Source organism: Salminus brasiliensis, chromosome 8 (assembly GCF_030463535.1).
Source record: "Salminus brasiliensis chromosome 8, fSalBra1.hap2, whole genome shotgun sequence".
NCBI classification, from domain to species: Eukaryota; Metazoa; Chordata; class Actinopteri; order Characiformes; family Bryconidae; genus Salminus; species Salminus brasiliensis.
The window spans coordinates 38,207,851-38,220,051 of NC_132885.1; the positions used below are offsets into that span (position 1 = coordinate 38,207,851).

Consider the following 12,201-nt stretch of genomic DNA (forward strand, 5'->3'; position numbering starts at 1 on the left):
GATTCAGGCAGTGTTATCTAGAGATGTACAGTGCATAACGAGCATACAGAGTTCTCAGACAATCACAGATTTATCTAGACTGGACACACAGTTCAGCTGAATGCAGGGAGGATTGATTCCATCAGCTATTCGTCATCAGCAGGTTAACACTGTGAGGTAATCTCTGTTATTCCCGAAACTAAAGTATTTCTGACTCAACCTTCCTGGAAAAAAACCTACACTGAGTACTGTACTGAAGCAGCTGTCTTTTTCTTGTTCATCTTTGTGTACTTGTGCTCATTCTTCCAGTAAAAAGCTTCTAGTTCTATGGCAGTCTTGGGCAGGTCTTGCTGCACTGCTCTTTCCATGTTTATCTACTGATTTTCGTGACTGTTTACATCAGTGGACTTGAGAGGGCCATAGCAAAACCTTGAGCGTACGCCTCTTGACGTAGTCCATTGTGGATTTTGAAGTGTAGAATCATTATTATTATTATTTTTACAGATGGTGAGATGTTTGCTTCAAAAATTTGCTGCTATTGAATTCAGTCCAGAGAATTCCCTGTGTCACTGGCTACAACACAAGACCAAAATACAACTGATCCACCCATGGCTTAACAGTTGGAAAGGTGTTCTGTACACATTATTTTCAGAATGCTATTATAATGTTGTTAGTCCACAGGACTCTTCCATGAATATTTGTCATATTTGTGCAGGTGCTGCTGCACAGTAGAACAGTACACCTCTACTCCAGAATCTACTAAATCTTTAAAGGTGAGGCCTTTTGCAGTCAAGCAGGGGTTTTTATTTGACTTTCTATCATCTCAACCTTACTTGGAGGATGTTCACCTTTCCTGTTAACTGCCATTTCTCAATTACATTCAAAACTGAGGAACCAGCTATGTGAAAACACATTGCTATATGCTAAGCCTTCTCCTGCTAGTCACTTTAATGTTCAGAGTGCTAGGCAGGTGTATGTCAACAAGCCTCTACAACAAAACTCTAAAATTTTAGAAAACAAAAATAATAAACTAACGTTGGTTAAAATGTAGAAAATAATGTTTCAGTCAGAGCCAATCAGAGTCAGACATTTCTGACAACAACAAACATGATGACGGTGAAGGACATTGTGATCATGTATTTACTACAAAAAAGATGAAAGCAGTGTAAACGGCTAAATAACGGCGTAAATGTTCCACCGGAAGTTTGTTTTCTATGTCGTGTCCATGTGGCAGTGGTCGTGGTTTGCTGGAACTATTGCCTACACTGCCACTGGGCTCCACTGGGCTCCACTTAAGGCTCATTTATGCTCACCGTGAAATAAGAATACGGATACGGCCGAAGGCTTCTGTCCGTAATTTGTGTTCATTTCGTCCGTATTTGTGCAAATTTTCTGGTATCCATATCCATAAGCTTTCAGAAAGTGTGCACAAGTATGGACGCAATGAATGCAGAGTTCGGACAGAAGACTTCGCCCATATTTGTATTCGTATTTAACGTCATAACGGCATAAACAAACCTTAAGTGGTACCCAGTTAACCTTGCAGAGGCACAGCGCACAACATAGACCCAGGTCATTAATATGTTTATTAGGTTTATTAGGACGTTATTGTATTATGCATACAGCTGGATCATTTCACTCCAACTCATCAGAGGCCTGTCTGCTCACAGCATGGATTTCCATCAAAAAAATCAATCAGAGCCTTCAAATTCTCTCAGCGGTTCTCCAGTCTTTTAGATATGGATTCTGAACGTTTAGCCTCTTTAGGTTCTACACTGCGTCTTAAATATTGAATGGAACCACTTACAGAGTGACTGGACTGAGCTGAAATATTAACAGGGGAAGAAATATGGTTCCTAGAACAATACACTCTTCCAAAAATAAATAAAAACACTACCGGTCAAAAGTTTTAGAACACCCACAATTTTTGTTCAGTAGTCCACTGTTTTGCCATCTTAGCGTGGTCTTTCTTACCGCCACCCCACCTGCAGTCAAACCTGCAGCTCCAAGCCTTCTCTTCACAGCTGAAACCGAGACTTGGCCCAGTGTTAAGATGTGCTACCAGGTGTTGTCATGAGAGCTGCCTATCAAACAAGGTGTTGACTCTCAGAAACTCGTCTTCTGAGGGCGTTGTGGATGTTTGTCAGTCTGTCAGACCTTTTCCTGTACCAGACCTCTTTAGTTTCATCTAGTTTTAAAGAGCTTTTTGGTGTAGGAAACTCTTCACAACAGTCGGTCTTAATTTGTAATTTCTCAAAGGACTCTGGAATCTGATTGCGCAATGACCTCGAAATGCAGCAGTGCAGAGTCTCCTAACACAGTTCCTACACTGATTTTATATAGATAACGGGGTTGTAAATTCTAAATTGTTTGCATTAGCTGTCAAAGCCTTCCTTAAAATGGTTCCCTGAAAAAAGGCTCTTTTTCCTCAGAATCCACATCGTTTTAATTCATTTTACTCAAAAGGCCTGGCAGTTTGCTGCCCAACTTTGTACTATTTGAGGCCACAGGGCATTGTATCATTGCAAGTTATTCAGTGGACTTTTGGAGTGTTCTAAATTTTTTGACCAGTAGGGTACATGGTTAAAATAAATAAATTATATATATATATATATATATATATATATATATATATATATATATATATATATATATATATATATATATATATATATATATATATTTTTTTGTAATTGGGTGACTATGAAAGTGCTAAAAATGCTGTAATCAAAAACCCTGCAGAACCCAGCAGCTATATTAATATATTAAAAGTGGAGCATTCACATTAGCCCGAGAGAGATGGGCGCGTACGACGAAGACTACACACCAGTTTGGCAGCGGCCTAACTGTTTGCCATGCACAGCTTCACAGATGGGAATTTCCTGCGAGCTGCGGATGTAACCATGGCGACAGTCTGTTTGTGCTTAGGGCTTAAGAAGATGACAAAGAAAAGTTTTCTATCAATACCCCCTCATCGCCCCAGCACCCCCCACCCCCTGCATCCACCGAACGCAGCTCGCTGCTCAGAATCTCTTGTGAGGTTTTTGCATAGTTCCTCGGCTGCGTCGTGGCGAACGCTGTTTTGACAGTCGTGGCGTACAGACGAGACTAAAAACTCCCCGTTCCCTCAGGACCCACCTAGAACATAACTGACACGGATCCGAAACCATGCTGTGAAAAACATGGGACTCATGCGCTCGTTCACATCACTGCTGTTAATTACTGATCTTCGGTGCTTGCTGCACCACGGCTGGTCCACCTTGGAATCAAGCTGCTCTCCAAGGCTTTGGCCCGCATGTGCTTTGGATTCACCCATTTCTGGTTATGAAAATTTCATGAGCCAGAGCAAAATCAATGGGAGACAGTGTTATTGACAAGTCATATTCACAGCCGAGTTTCGACGTGGGCACAAAACCAGAGACGATCAATGTGTCTGAATTATATAGTCTGCGTCATGGTTTCCCCAATCAATAATTAAGAGCTTCATCTTCTGAAGAGGGTATGTTCAAATCATGTGAGAAAGGAGAAAAGACCATTCAGGAATCATTCAAATAGAAGTGCAACTAGCAGCCCTGCTGGAAAAACCAGCCCATGCTGGTCAAGCTAGTTGAGCTAGAGGGCTCTTGGGCTCTTCTACCTGTGTGTGTGTGTGTGTGTGTGTGTTTGTGTGTGTATATATATACATATTTATATTAGAACATATTTATATTAGAATTTTGAGACCACCCCTGCCCGGGACCGGGTTTGCTGCACGTATAAATAAGTTATTTAGCAACGTGTCCAAATAACGCGAACATTACTGGGAGAAACAAGGAGGTGGTGTTAATGTTATGGCTGATTGGTGTATGATGAATAGAACTTCATCTTTAATGTTATCAACGTCGCTGCCACAGAAGACCTTAGAAGAGTATTGGCTAAAGTTCAATTGCTAATGCCAGACATGCTACCATTAGCAACTTGTCGGTGGGGTCACTTGATAGCAAAATGCCACGTTTTCAAACCACATGTCCCATTTAGTATCTTAAAAGTCTGAGTAACACATTTATCTATTCATTTATGTGTTAGATATGCTAACCTGTGATTTAGCAGGTGGCTTATGTTGTTGTTAGTGTTCCAAACTAGACGAGCAGAATGTCCAAGCTTGACCAAGATGGTAGACCAGCAAGACCAGCATGACCGAAATCACATTCAACCAGCTCAGCTAGATCAGTATATATTTTTTTCATCTGGATGAACAGCTTGATCAGCATGCCTAGCCACAACATTAGCACAGTTGTAGCGTTGCTTTTTAGCCCTGTAACAGAAATACTACGGTAATGTTCTGTGGGCTAATGTTAACTTTTAGCCTAGCATGAATAACCGCTCACTTCCCCAGCTTTTGCAACCTCGCACATCGCTTTCAGCGTCCTTCCCCAGCTACTGATGTTACATAAATCTGTGGTCTTTGCGCATCATCTGTTGCGAAAGTCTTTTTGATTTATGTCTGTTAAAGCAGCCTTATGCGAGAAGTCATATTCGTGGCTCCTGGGCACCCCCTAGAGGAGGGGAGTGTGATTGACATTTACTCCACAGCCATAAATACAAATCATGCTCCCCCCCATGGACAGCTGTACACGTGCATTTGATAATGAAGCAAAACAACACCTGAAGGGAAAGAAGCATGTGGGCTGAGGTGGTAGGTTGATGTTACAGGATTTTACACTAATATAACTGGAGTTACACAGCAGTTCTGGAGAGAGGTCTTATGCAGCCCCACCGAAGTTCCATAGTACAGTAGCAGCGTTCCAGCCCAGGTAAAATTAAGGTGTTTTTTTGCCTCCTGATAAAATATAATAAACATTGACTGCAATTAAACACAATTTACTCAGTTTGTAGTTAATTTTTTTATAAAGAAAGATCCAAAAAAGCCCTAAATTGTACAGGGTTTCTGCAGGCTGCTTCACATATGTGATTGAGTAGCCCATTGTTTCACAAATCCAGTTTGGCAGCCTTAGCCGTAGGAAGTGTTTGTCCAGTTTTTAGCTGTATCAGCCTCTGGTGAATAATGAGTAGCACCAACCGTGTGGAGTGCAACTCATCATTAATGCTAAATCAATAGATGGCTGTAGCAAAAGCTTTTTGCTCCTCATCCTAAGCACTGGATCTCAAGTGGTCTGGAACAAAGAACGTCTGGTCTGTAACAAGGCCAGCCCAAAAACGAGCTTCACGATGGTTGTAGCAGGCTGTATAGCGGCCATGGCCAAGTTTACATACAGATGGCTGACAGAAACATGCAAAGCTAGGCTCACGGATGGACGGGCAAATGGTTTCCTCCTCGATTTGCTGCGTAACACCTGGGACCCAAAGCACACAACTGGTCACCACACCACTCGACCATCTGCTCCCAACCATGGCCGAGTGGCTGGTGAGAGTGCATCAAAAATGCATTAAATTGAATGATCAGAGTAATTGATAGCTGACTAACTGTAAACAGGACAGAGTAGATGGGACCATTAGTTTTATTAGTATTAAAAGGTCTGTTAATTATACCTCATTATTAATAATTTAATTTTGATACAATGCAACTCAATGTGATACATTTTTCAATCTATCAAAAATATGGAGTAGCACATGCCTTACATTTATATTTAAAAATTAAAAATATTTAGATTTGCTTTGCTTTGATTTGCTTTGTTAGCATCAAGCTAGCCTATTAGCCACATGCTAACATCATTGCACGACACATTGATACAGTACCACACACTGTTAATGTGATATTGCATGGTTACTTCCATCTATTAATGTTAGCTAATGTTAGCATATTAGAAAGCTGCTCAGCTCTGGTTACTCTGACTCCAACAGTACATTATACAATTATATACGTTATACAATATACAGTCAGAATATATATATATATATATACTGTATATATATTAGAATTTTGAGAATTTTGAGACCACCCCTGCCCAGGACTTTGCAGGTTTGCTGCACATATAAATAGGCTATTTAGCAACGGTGTCCAAATAACGTGAACATTAATGGGAGAAACAAGGAGGTGGTGTTACTGTTATGGCTGATTGGTGTATGTCGAATGCTAGCAACAGAAATGTCCCTGCCACAGAAGACATTATATGAGTACTGGCTAAAGTTGAATTGCTAACTAGCAAATGCCAGACATGCTACCATTAGCAACTTGTCGGAGGGGTCACTTAATAGCAAAATGCCACATTTTCAAACCACACGTCTCATTTAGTATCTTAATAGTCTGAGTAACACATTTATTTATTCATATTTATTCGTGTTAGATAAGCTAACCTGTGATTTAGCAGCTGGCTTAGGGTGTTGTTAGTTTTCCACAACAGCCCACATGTAGCCCATTAACGTGGCTCGCATCAACCACACTGCAAGGTAAAGTCCAGAAAGCTGCAACTTAGGAATTTGTGGGAAATAAATCAGCCTGCATTCTTCCAGTAAGTCCAGTAAACCTGTCAGTGAATCAGTCCACTCTATTGCGGCCTGCTTACGGCACCAGAAACTCCCAGCCTTTCTCTAAAGAATTTAGCATCATCCTGAGGCACTTGATGTATTCATGCAAAAAACATCCAATACTTCCATTACTCACAGGGCTCTAGAGGGAATGCCAACCCTGCAAGACAAAATAAACCCCTGAAGTATTTCTTAAAGGGTCTGTATAATTGCATTTTACATGTACATTTACATTGAAGACATTTGGCTGATGTTCTTCTCCAGAGCGACTTACAAAAGTGCCTCGCTGTACTCAGAAAATACCCTTAGCTAGTTTGTACAGGCTAGGATCCAAAAGATACCTCTAAGTTTAGACGCTACTAATGACAAATGTCAGTCTGGAGACCACAATACTCCACACTACACTTCGTCCAAGTACTCTTGGAAGAGGAGGGTCTTCAGTCTGCATTTGAAGACAGCGAGTGTTGGACTCTGCCATTCGGACACCCAGGAGAAGTTTGTTCCACCACTTTGGTGCAGGACAGAAAAAAGCCTGGATGCTCGTCTTCTGTGGATCTTAAAGGATGGCGGGTCAACCCGAGCCATACATGAAGCTCAAAGGGCTCTTGGTACTACAATAGAAATGTCATGTATAGCGTAAACACAATTGACTGCTGGACTGTTCATTCCCCAGTCCAGACAATCCCTATGTGGAAATGAAGCTTAAAAAATAGCCTTTTGAGTTCATTGTGGTGTTGATGTCCCAACTAAGCATTAATATTGCAGGATTGCAGGATATTTTAGGATTATTCTTTATTTAGGGTAGCTTTTATGTCCCCAGGTTATTAATTAGAATTAGAAATAGAAAGTTAGAAATAATCACAAATAAATAGCTTAGCTATTAAATATATTATATGCACCTTTAAACACAATTATGATGATTAAAATGATTTTAGGGGCTCCGAGTGGCTCAGCGGTCTAATACGCTACCACTACCATGTCAAGTCTTTACTCTCCTAGTGCCGGAGGATTGCTGGTGCTAGGGGGAGTTACAAATGGGTGGGTTAATTGGAAGTACCAATTTTGGAGCACAACTTGGGCTAAAAACACATTATTTTGTTTTGAATATTAATATTGTGCTACATTGACATTCATTGGTCCTCAACCCTGATCCTGATCTCTGCTCTGATTTATTAATTATGAGTAATTTATTAACAAATCACAATGTTTTATTAATAAGTATTTCTCATGTTCATGTCTACATTTCTAACATTACTCAGCTCATTGTTGGCCATCGATAAGTGTTTACTATTATTTCCTTTACATAAATAAAATGATTATTCTTCATATTTTTCAAAAGTTAAGCTGGTAAAAATTAAAGAATGTATCCAGTATCATGTGCAGATATAAACAATATCATGATAATTATTTAAGCTTTGTTATGCAATGTCATAATGATGTATAACTGCATGTATGGCAGGACTTGGTGCTAGATATCTGCTAACTCTTAGCTTGGCAGCCAGTTCTGGAATGACCTGATTCTCAGTCAGCTCCATGTGATGTACATTAAGTGTGATGAGGGTTACTGAGCTGTATCTCCTCCTTCCTGAACACAAGGAACGTCATCTGTAAGACATGTTTCTGGGGCGCGTTCATTAGCACCAAGGGCAGTGCACAAGGCCTGCCTTAGGACACAAGGAATAAATAAGCGGTACAGTGATTAGAAAGAAACACCAACCATCTGGTTGGCAGGAGTAGTTTAAGTTGCCGGTGTGGTTTAAACAGCAGCGCTGCTTGTAAATATATATCTACTCTGATGGGCGCGGTGGTCTCGAATTGAGGGGTGTTCAGGTCAGTTTCTGGCGTATTGCTGTTTATCTCAGCAACAGAAATCACAGGAGGAGCTCCACTGACTGAAAACAGTCTAGTCAGACGTTCATCAGCAGTCAGGCGTTCGTTGCTATCTTGGCAGTGAATTGTCAACACAGGCGCGTGCAGCCCAACACTCTTACACCCCCCCACGCTTTACACCACTGAAATAGCTACCTGCCAAGGTCAGTATGACCGCACCTGGCTCTTAAAGGGAGCGGCGAGAGACACGCTGAGAGACACGCTCAAACAAATCACACCCATGATTAATTAAGAGGCTTAGTTTATGCCTTTTATGCACATTTCGAGCCGCGCAAGGCCCACTTTTCATGCCGTTACGATTGCAAAGACACACCAACACGCCCTAAATCAAGCTGTACGAATGATATCTCGCCAAAGGATCGCTAATCCCCGTTTTTGAATGTAAACCATTTATAAATAAATTGGTCCTGTGCTTTTCAGAATCAACACACTACTACTAGACATAATATTGCGATACTTCAATATATAACGATTTTGTCTTACAGATCTACAGTATTTGGGACAGGCTGTTTGTTTCCTGTGGTTGTGTTTTTAGCTGTAGCTCTGACAATCACAAAAAGAATAGCCTATCATGGGATGATTAGCATGTCAGTGAGGTCACCCCCTCCATAGTAGACTGTCTTGACCATGTTGAGAAGTGCAAACTGCCCTTTCGGAAGAGAAGACTAACCTAGCGACACTGCCACGCCTAGATACATATGTGTATTGTGGGTTTTCCTACTGTGTGGGTATGTCCCAAGTGCTAGATTGGTTGTTTACCTGTACCCAGCCCTATGTTGCTTTGTGCGGGGTTTATGTTTTAAGCCGTTTACATCAGTGTGCAGCAACCATACTGTTATGTGAGGCACAGACGGTGTGCCGGGTCAGGCACATATTGCATGTGCACTCTAAATCACCATGCCAACTCCTCTGACATCACATCACGAGCTCCCAGAATGGTTTCGCATATGAGTCATCCGCCATCTCTGATTAAACACTAATTCTGAGAATCATCACAGAGAGGTCACATTCACAGGCCTTTCAGCAGGGGTCTGAATGTTGACGCCTTACTCTTTCTCAGGGGGTTAAAAAGACACACTGTGAGGAGCTTGGTTTTTTTGCACTGTGGTAGCTTTGAGATGATTTCTCAGAAATGAACACCAGGATCACACTGTGTTTTCTGTTTTACAAATGAAACTGAAAACGTGTTCCATATGAACTGTGTTTGAGCTAGCCTCCTTTTTTGTAAACCTAGGCATGTACACTGTTTATAAAAAAAAAATGTACAGGTGTTCTTGAGTGGCGCAGCGGTCAAATCGTTGGGCCTATCAGGAGGAGATCATGAGTTCACATTCTCAGTGATGCAACAGCCATCTGTGCCTGGAAGTCCTAGAGAGTATATTTGGCCTGTCTCTCTCTCTCTCTCTCTCTCACTGTCACTTAGGATATATCTAAACTGTTGTACATATTCATAATCATAATGTATAATCATGGTGTAGTAAAACAATATATAATGGTCGGAATGATGAGAGTAATGATAGTTAAGAGTGGCAGAGTCCGTTTAGGTTTTAACATGGTCATTAGACAGGTAGCAGTGGTAGGAGGGTGTGCCGCTGGTCTGGCATGGGTGGTGGGGGAGCCTGGTGGTCAGACTGGTGGGTGGCAGCTGGTCTGCGTACGTAGGTAGAGGGGACCCCAGCGGTCAGTCTTCCAGCAGGTCGGGCTGGATGAGTGGGCGACCATTAATATCTATCTATCTATCTATAGGTCTATCTATCTATCTATCTATCTATCTATAGGTCTATCTATCTATCTATCTATCTATCTATAGGTCTATCTATCTATCTATCTATTTATGGGTCTATCTATTTATCTATCTATCTATTTGTCTATCTATCTATAGGTATATCTATCTATAGGTCTATCTATCTATAGGTCTATCTATCTATCTATAGGTCTATCTATCTATCATCTATCTATAGGTCTATCTATTTATCTATCTATCTATTTGTCTATCTATCTACCTATTTATCTATAGGTATGTCTATCTATAAGTATATCTATCTATCTTATAGAACAATACTGAGGAATTAAGGTAATATATTTAAACCAATTAAACTGAAGAAATGTTTTGTAAAATGTCATTAATAAAAATATGTTTTTTGCTGTGAGGCAAAAGTTAGGACGCCCCCACAATTATTACTACTTGCTTAAATATGTTATAATATAAAATATATTAATGAAAGCCTAAAATTAGTATCAGGTGCAGAACATCAGCTGCATATGACTAGAACATGGTTAGAGGATTCTGGAGGAGCCTGTCTTACTCAAATCTCATAGAGTCAGTGTTATCACCATGGTGAGATGCAAAGAGCTCTCTGCAGCTGTCAGAAAGAAGGTTGTAGATACAGATGAGTCTGGGAAGGGGGTTTAAAAAGATCCTAGGAAAATAAAAATGAGCCATTCCACTGTCCACTAAGTCAAAGTGCAACAACTGTAGGTCTGTCTGTTTTATCTGTCAGTCTGTTTGTCTGTCCCCCCACTTCCCTCAAAATCCCATATTTTGGCTCCACATTTGTCTACCACATTAAATCAACAGTCAGAACTGCCAACCTCGTATCTGGGTAGCCAAATAACCTAGCTGACAACATGAATCACGTCCATTTATTAACATATAAGCAGATACTGTATAATATGTAAGTGAAGAGCACGCGCCCACCAGAACCCATTACTTGTGATATATGTGATACTGGCTGGAACACTGCTGGAAGAATCTGGCACCATCACCGGAGGACAACCCACCATTTGTTCCCCCAGTCCCCCCAAAATCTGTCAAGGAGCGAAATTCTGGTCGTGTAATTACTAACAATCACCATCAAACCCCCCCATTTCCAGAAGGCCAAACACCAAGTCATACTATTTTTCTCAGTCCATCTGGTGCCAAAGGTGCTGGATGAGCTGTGATTTCCTCCTCCTTCTGCTAGCTGCAAGATAATCGCATGCATTCTGATGCAGTCTGTCGTCAGCGGGGGGCTTTCGCGTTCGCGCAGGGCTACAATTACCCCCTGCCTCTACACTGCACTTACAGCTGACAGCCCAGCACAGCAAATGGGCCTCGCAGCCACAGCAACGCATTACACATTCGGCAGCGTTAAGTCAAAATAATGGGGGCATTTACAGAGTTGTTATGTCTGGAAGTCATGAGCAGAGGTGTTCAGCAACACTAACATGCACTATGGCATTTGAATGCCTCTTTCTGAAAGGTCAGGCGAATGAGTAAAATTGACTGGTTAATATTTAATGGAATATTTGGGCCAAAATATCAAATTTGAGATTGCTTGAGTAAGGTAAGGACTTAAAGCAATACTATGTAGCAATTGCACCAACATCATTGTGATGCTCCACTGACCTGTTATTAGGAAAATGGCATTGCTGTCGTCATGATCGGCACGCTGCTAACTGCACTATGTAACTCTGGAGAAGTGGGCAAAATAATGCTAGTAAGAATTGCGTAATGCAGCATAACCCAAGTCAGATTAGTGTAAAATGGGGCAGTGTCACTCTGCCGCCTCAGTCCACATGCTTTTTTAACTTCCAATGATGATTCTGTGTCTCTCAAAAATTCAGAAATGGACATTAGCCTTTCTGGAGGGTTGGCTCAAGGTGCAAATTTCACATCCTGACTGGAAGGGGAGCCCAGGAGCAAGAAATATCAATTCACGCATAATGCTGCTTTAAGCCGAATGACTTGGACCCCCGGATCAGACGCAATTTCTCTTATATTAACGTAGCCCTGAATTGATTTGTGGGTGTGGCCAGAAATGCAGCCTATATTTGGACCGAATTGGATGACGCAACTGTTGAAACCCTCCCCGCCCTCTATTACCC

General features: G+C 41.2%; 1 long non-coding RNA gene across 1 annotated transcript in view; it reads left to right on the top strand.

Moving 5' to 3' along the window:
* Positions 1-714: 714 nt before the first annotated feature.
* LOC140561481 (uncharacterized) overlaps positions 715-12,201 on the top strand; it is a 49,098-nt gene continuing 37,611 nt past the window's right edge. Inside the window, exon 1 of the long non-coding RNA XR_011980064.1 lies at positions 715-752. This is a non-coding gene — a long non-coding RNA (uncharacterized lncRNA). The remainder of the gene's footprint in view (positions 753-12,201) is intronic.